Source organism: Balaenoptera musculus, chromosome 9 (genome assembly GCF_009873245.2).
Source record: "Balaenoptera musculus isolate JJ_BM4_2016_0621 chromosome 9, mBalMus1.pri.v3, whole genome shotgun sequence".
NCBI classification, from domain to species: domain Eukaryota; kingdom Metazoa; phylum Chordata; class Mammalia; order Artiodactyla; family Balaenopteridae; genus Balaenoptera; species Balaenoptera musculus.
This window is the reverse complement of record NC_045793.1, coordinates 25,044,549-25,050,548: the sequence shown is the minus strand read 5'-3', so window position 1 is coordinate 25,050,548 and position 6,000 is coordinate 25,044,549. Positions and strand designations below refer to the sequence as shown.

At 45.0% G+C, this 6,000-nt stretch overlaps 1 pseudogene; it reads right to left on the bottom strand.

Annotated features, from left to right (window-relative positions):
• Nucleotides 1-235: 235 nt before the first annotated feature.
• Nucleotides 236-3,531, bottom strand: LOC118901220 (annotated as a pseudogene).
• Between the last annotated feature and the right edge of the window lie 2,469 nt (nucleotides 3,532-6,000).

Here is a 6,000-nt window from a genome sequence, read left to right as displayed (position 1 = left end):
CATGGGGTGGAATTTTTGTATTAAGGGTGGGTTGGGGTTTTTTGTTTTGGTTTGGTTTGTTTTTTCATTGCTTAGTGATTTATTCTCTCTTTTTTTTTTTTTTTTGGCCGTGCCCCATGGCTTGTGGGATCTTAGTTCCCCAACCAGGGATTGAACCCTGGCCACTGCAGTGAAAGTGTCGAGTCCTTATCACTGGACTGCCAGGGAATTCCTGATTTATTCTCTTCAGGTTCCATCAGCAGGTGGAATGGAAGACCCTTCCCACCCTGGCACCTTGGGTAACCAAGGCATTATCCTCCTTCACTGCCTGCTCTGTCTGGAGGGCCCGCACATCAGTGCCTTCTTCCCCGAGGTACTCCAGAGTTGATGGGGTACCTTCAAGGCCTCACTCATCCCTCAGCCAATCGCAAGGGTCTGCACACCCGTCTCCACAATTTCCTTCACATCGGCAGGCTGCACACCAGGAGAACGCTCAGTTCTGTCTCTCTCTGAGCTCCAGCCCAACTTCCCCCTGGCTGCACTTTGCAGCCCTTATAGATTTTAGTAGAGTCTTGTATTTTCATTTGCCCCCATGAGAGGGAAGCAATTTCAGGGGAAGATATAAGGAACTTAACTGAACTCCAACGCCCTCTGTCCACGGAGCTGCGATCCCAAATGGCTCTGTACTTTATCTCTCACCTTGGTTTGTTCAGGGCCTCTTGGCTAGGCCAAGGGTGTTTAATTATAATGGGTTTATTTTTAGTTTTGGGGAAGAGACAAATTCATTTAGGAATGTGGAGAAGTCATAAGCAAGAAGGAAGGTGGATGGGAGAAAGAATAAACAAGGAGAAGGGAAATGAATGCTTAGTGGAATCTGTGTAGCAGTAAACATTAGGGTAACTGGACAGACCTTCCCATTTGTCTGCCATGGCTAGGAAGAACTTGGTCTCAGATCTTAGAGAAGAGCAGGTTGGAAATCTAACTGCCTTGCAATTCCATGGGTAGTAACTCCCAGGAAGAGAAGCCATCCTAATCCTTCCAGGGGAATTCAAACACCAAGCTCGAAAGGTCTAAAGTCACAGTTAAAATGCTCTGACATCTTCGTGTTTGCCCCTAAATCTGGGAATCCAGAGTTCAGGAGAGACGTTCCTCTCAATGACCTTGTCCTGGCCACAGGGGCCAGATGGGAGTGGGGACACTTATGCTTGTTTGGCAGCACAGTGAGAAAGGGGGAGAGCCATGGCTTTAAGCACTTGGTTTGGAGGCGAGGTGTGTGATGGGGAGAACAGAGCGAGTGGGGTACTCCTCTGTAGAGCCTGGGTCCCAAATGAGTTGGTGGGATTAGGCTGCTTGAAGAATAGAGTGTTTTACTCTTCTAGGGCCTCAGGATTTTGACTTTATCATTTGGTTTGCAATGAAGACTTTCTAAGTTCTGGGAGCAGGAGAATATTCCAGGGTTAGATCCTCTCATTTTGGATCAGGATAACATTGAAATGACTACAATCCCAAAAGATGACTTGAGGGCAGACAAACGAAATGATGTCACAGTGCCTCCAGGAATTGTTGCTATTAATGTGAAAGGCAAAATAATAAAGCTCCTAGAAGATAATAGAGGAGAATACCTTTATGACCAAATACCAGTTATACATATTTAAAAATGCTTAGCCTCATTAGAAATCAGGGAAATGCAAATTAAGGCCATAATGAGAATACTACTGCCCCTCTACCAAAATGTTTGGAATTAAAAAAGACTGATAAGGACCGCCCTGGTGGCACAGTGGTTAAGAATCCGCCTGCCAATGCAGGGGGCACGGGTTCGAGCCCTGCTCCCAGAAGATCCCACATGCTGTGGAGCAACTAAGCCCGTGCGCCACAGCTACTGAGCCTGTGCTCTAGAGCCAATGAGTCACAACTACTGAGCCCACGCACCACAACTACTGAAGCCTGCATGCCTAGAGCCTGTGCTCTGCAACAAGAGAAGCCACCGCAATGAGAAGCCTGCGCACCGCAACTAGAGAAAGCCCGCGCGCAGCAACGAAGACCCAATGCAGCCAAAAATAAATAAATAAATAAATTTATTTTTTAAAAAACCCAACATAGAAGATTCCGGTATCAGATATGACAGCAAGATTTAAGTTTGATCACCTAGACTGGTGATTAAATACATCAGTCACTAGCCTTAGGTGGCTACTTAAACTTAATTTAAATTAATTAAATTAAATAACATTAAAAATTCAGTTCCTCAGTTGCACTAGCCACATTTCAAGTGCTCATTGACCACATGTGGCTGTTGCCTACTGTGTTGGACAGAGCATATACAGAACGTTTCCATTGCTCCAGAAAGTTCTTTTGGACAGGGCTGATCTAGACAACTTGGGTTTATGACGCTTTTCTTTTATTATTTTTTAAAATATTTATTTATTTATTTATTTAGGCTGTGCCGGGTCTTAGTTGCAGCACGTGGGATCTTCGTTGTGGCATGCGTGCCGGATCTAGTTCCCCGACCAGGGATCGAACCCGGACCCCCTGCATCGGGAGCACAGAGTCTTACCCACTGGACTACCAGGGAAGTCCCATATGAGGCTTTTCTTTTAGATAAGCATAGTACAGTAAAACGTTGTATTAGCTCAGACTGTCATAACAAGATACCAGACTGGATGACTTGAGAAACAGAAACCTATTTTCTCACAGTTCTAGAGGCTAGAAGTCCAAGATCAAGGTGCCAGGGTTGATTTCTGGCGAGACCTCTCTTTCTGGCTTGCAGACAACCACCTTCTTGCTGTGTCTTCACATGGCCTTTCCTCTGTACACCTGCAGGCAGGGAGGGCGGGGGGAAGGAGAGAGAGCTGGTTTCTCTTCCTTATAAGGACACCAATCTTATTGGATTAGGAAACCACTCTTTTAACCTTAATTACCTCCATAAAGGCCCTGTCTCCAAATACAGTCACATTGGGGGTTTGGGCTTCAACATATGAATTTTGCAGAACACAGTTCAGTCTGTAACAAACTTTAAAAAGAAGGAGAAGGAAGAAGAGGAGGAGAAGGAGGAAGAGGAGAAGGAGGAGGAGGAGAGGGAGGAGGAGGAGAAGGAAGAGTAGGTCAGAGCCAGATGGTGAGGGCCTCCTGTGCTATGCTTAGGAGTTGAAACTCTATCTGAAGCAGAAGGGGAGCCACTATAATGTTAAGGAGGGAGTCTGTGTGATTGAAATGTGCATCTCAGAAAGAACAGCAAGTTGACAGTATGGAGGGTGGGTTGAAGTTGGAGAGGGTCTTGGAAGAATGGAAGCAGGTAGTTAGTCCAGTGCTGAATTTCCTCCCGTTTATCCAAAGGAAGCTCATTGAAAAGTTGAAAACTCTTTCATTGAAGCCTCTGGATTCTACAGGTGCAGATCGAGGTTGAGGGGCATGTCTGACCACCCTAGAAGCAGGCTAGTCAAATGGTTGAGAGCAGACTATGGTCAGAAATTTCAGGGTTCACATCTTGACTCCATCCTTATTACCAATTGACTTACAGTTGGTTGCTCACCTTTTCGAAGCATTTATGTCCTCCATTGTGGAAAGAGACTGAGTATTTCATAGCATTGTTCTAAGGATTAAATTATGTAATGTAGGGAAAAGTATTCTGCATCGAGTCTGTTTAGTATTTAGTGCTCAATATATTTTGGCCATTATTACTACCGGGGATATATTTCCTAGATTTACTCTCAAAGGAGTACAGAAAATAGTGTGTGTGTTTGTTTGTTTAAATGAATCTTGTCCGTCTCCAGATTGTGTGTGTGTGGGCGGGCGGTATGTGTTCATGTTCACCACCACACAGGAGTCACCTTTAAGGTTTTCTAAGTCTCCTTCCATTACTAATGGCAGAGTGAACATGAGTTTTAGAGTCACAAGAACTAGTGTCAAATCCCTTCTCTACTACTTCTCTAGCCGTGTGACCTTCAACAAACATCCTACTTGAATCTATAGTTCCTTACAGGTGAAATGAATATGATAATACTTTTCTGTCATTCATTTATTTTGTTGTATTTTATTTGGCTGCGCCGAACAGCATGCAGGATCCTAGCTCCCCGACCAGGGATCAAACTCTGTGCTGTCTGCAGTGGAAGCGCGGAGTCTTAACCACTGGACCACCAGGGAAGTCCCTGTCATTCATTTATTCACAGATATATACTGAGCAGCTGTCTGTGCCAGGCATGGCCTCCGAATTCCACTGTAAGGAAATCAGACACAGTCTGATGACATTTTCAAAGGGAAAGAGACAATGATACTACAATCTCATACGTGCTCTAATGGATCAAGAGTAGGAGAAAAAACAAAACAATCCTACCCTGAGGAAAGGCATTCTTCTCAATGCCTTCCAGGGGAGACATTCTGATTTCTAAGTGGGGAGTTGAAGGATGGGGAAACAGGGGAAGTGAGTCAGGGCAGGGAGGAGGAAAGAGGGATGGAAAGAGTGCTCCAGGCAGACAGAAAAGTAGGCACAAAGCCCTGGAGGCCAAGGGGTGTAGTCTTGAAAGGCCAAAACCAAGTTCACTTCGCCTGGGCACACTGTGGAAGGGTAGAGCTGTGAGAGAAGAGCTGGTGTAGAGAAATCACGTGAGGAGCTTAGGGAGTAGAAAGACCTGATCAGATCTGCATTTTAGAAATATCACTTAGGCTGCAGTAGGAAGAATGGGTGGGGTGTAGGTCAAGGAAGCTCCCTGATGTCAGGGAGCTCTATTATAAGCCTAGTGCAGCAACCCGGGTGAAAATATGTCAGGCTTAAGCAACAGGAGATACTTAATAATAATCACAGCAAATTTAACACATATATCCAGGCAGTGTTCTATGCATTTAGCATATACTAACGCATACAATCCTCAAGACCAGAACGACCCTAGGAGGTAAGTCTTATTATCATCTTTATTTTACAGAGGAGAAATCCATGGAACAGAGATACCACACAGCCTGCTCAAGGTTATATAGTGTTGGGATGTGAACCCAGGCAGCCTTGCTCCAGGTCGGGCTTATGTGCTACACCGCACTGCTGTAGATCTAACAGATTTCCGAGATTGACTAAGAATTAAGGAATGAGGTAGAGAGAGGAGTCACAGATGATCTCCAGATTTCTGGCTTGTAACTGTGTAGCTTTTTTTTTGTTTGTTTGTTTGTTTAATAATGTGAGTTTGTGTTTTTTTTTTTTAATTATTTATTTATTTATTTATTTATTTTTGGCTCTGTTGGGTCTTCGCCTCTGTGCAAGGGCTCTCTCCAGTTGCGGCAAGTGGGGGTCACTCTTCATCGCGGTGTGCGGGCCTCTCACCATCGTGGCCTCTCTTGTTGCGGAGCACAGGCTCCAGAAGCGCAGGCTCAGCAGTTGTGGCTCATGGGCCTAGTTGCTCCACGGCATGTGGGATCCTCCCAGACCAGGGCTTGAACCCATGTCCCCTGCATCGGCAGGCAGACTCTCAACCACTGCGCCACCAAGGAAGCCCTAACTGTGTAGCTTTTCATCTCATTATTTGGGCTGAGACACATAGTAGGGAAGAGGAGGCTAGAGAGGAAAGATAATGAGCTCCTTGTGAGACATGTTGAATTTGAATTCCCAAGGTGACAGCCACGGGCAGATATCCAGAGTATCATTGTACATATGGGTCTGGAGCGCAAGGGAGTTATTTTAACAGAAGTTATCTATTTGGGAATCATTAGCATGCAACCATGAGAATGGATTAGATGTCTCAGGAAGAATGTTTTGTGCTAGAAAAAAAGATACTTTGAGAAGAACCCAGGGGAACATCAATATTAAGGGGTAGGCAAAAGGAGAGTCCTTTACAATGGAGATGAGGAGGAATAGCTAGAGAGATGGGAGGAATATAAGAAATATGGGAAGGAAAGAGACATTTCAAGGAGTACGATGTCAAATGCTATGGAGAGCTCAGCTAAGTGACTGCCGAATGTGAAGAGTGTCCATTGAATGTAGTCACAAGGAGGTCACTCATGAGTGACCTTGGAGAGAACAGTTTCAGTAAGTTGATAAGAGCA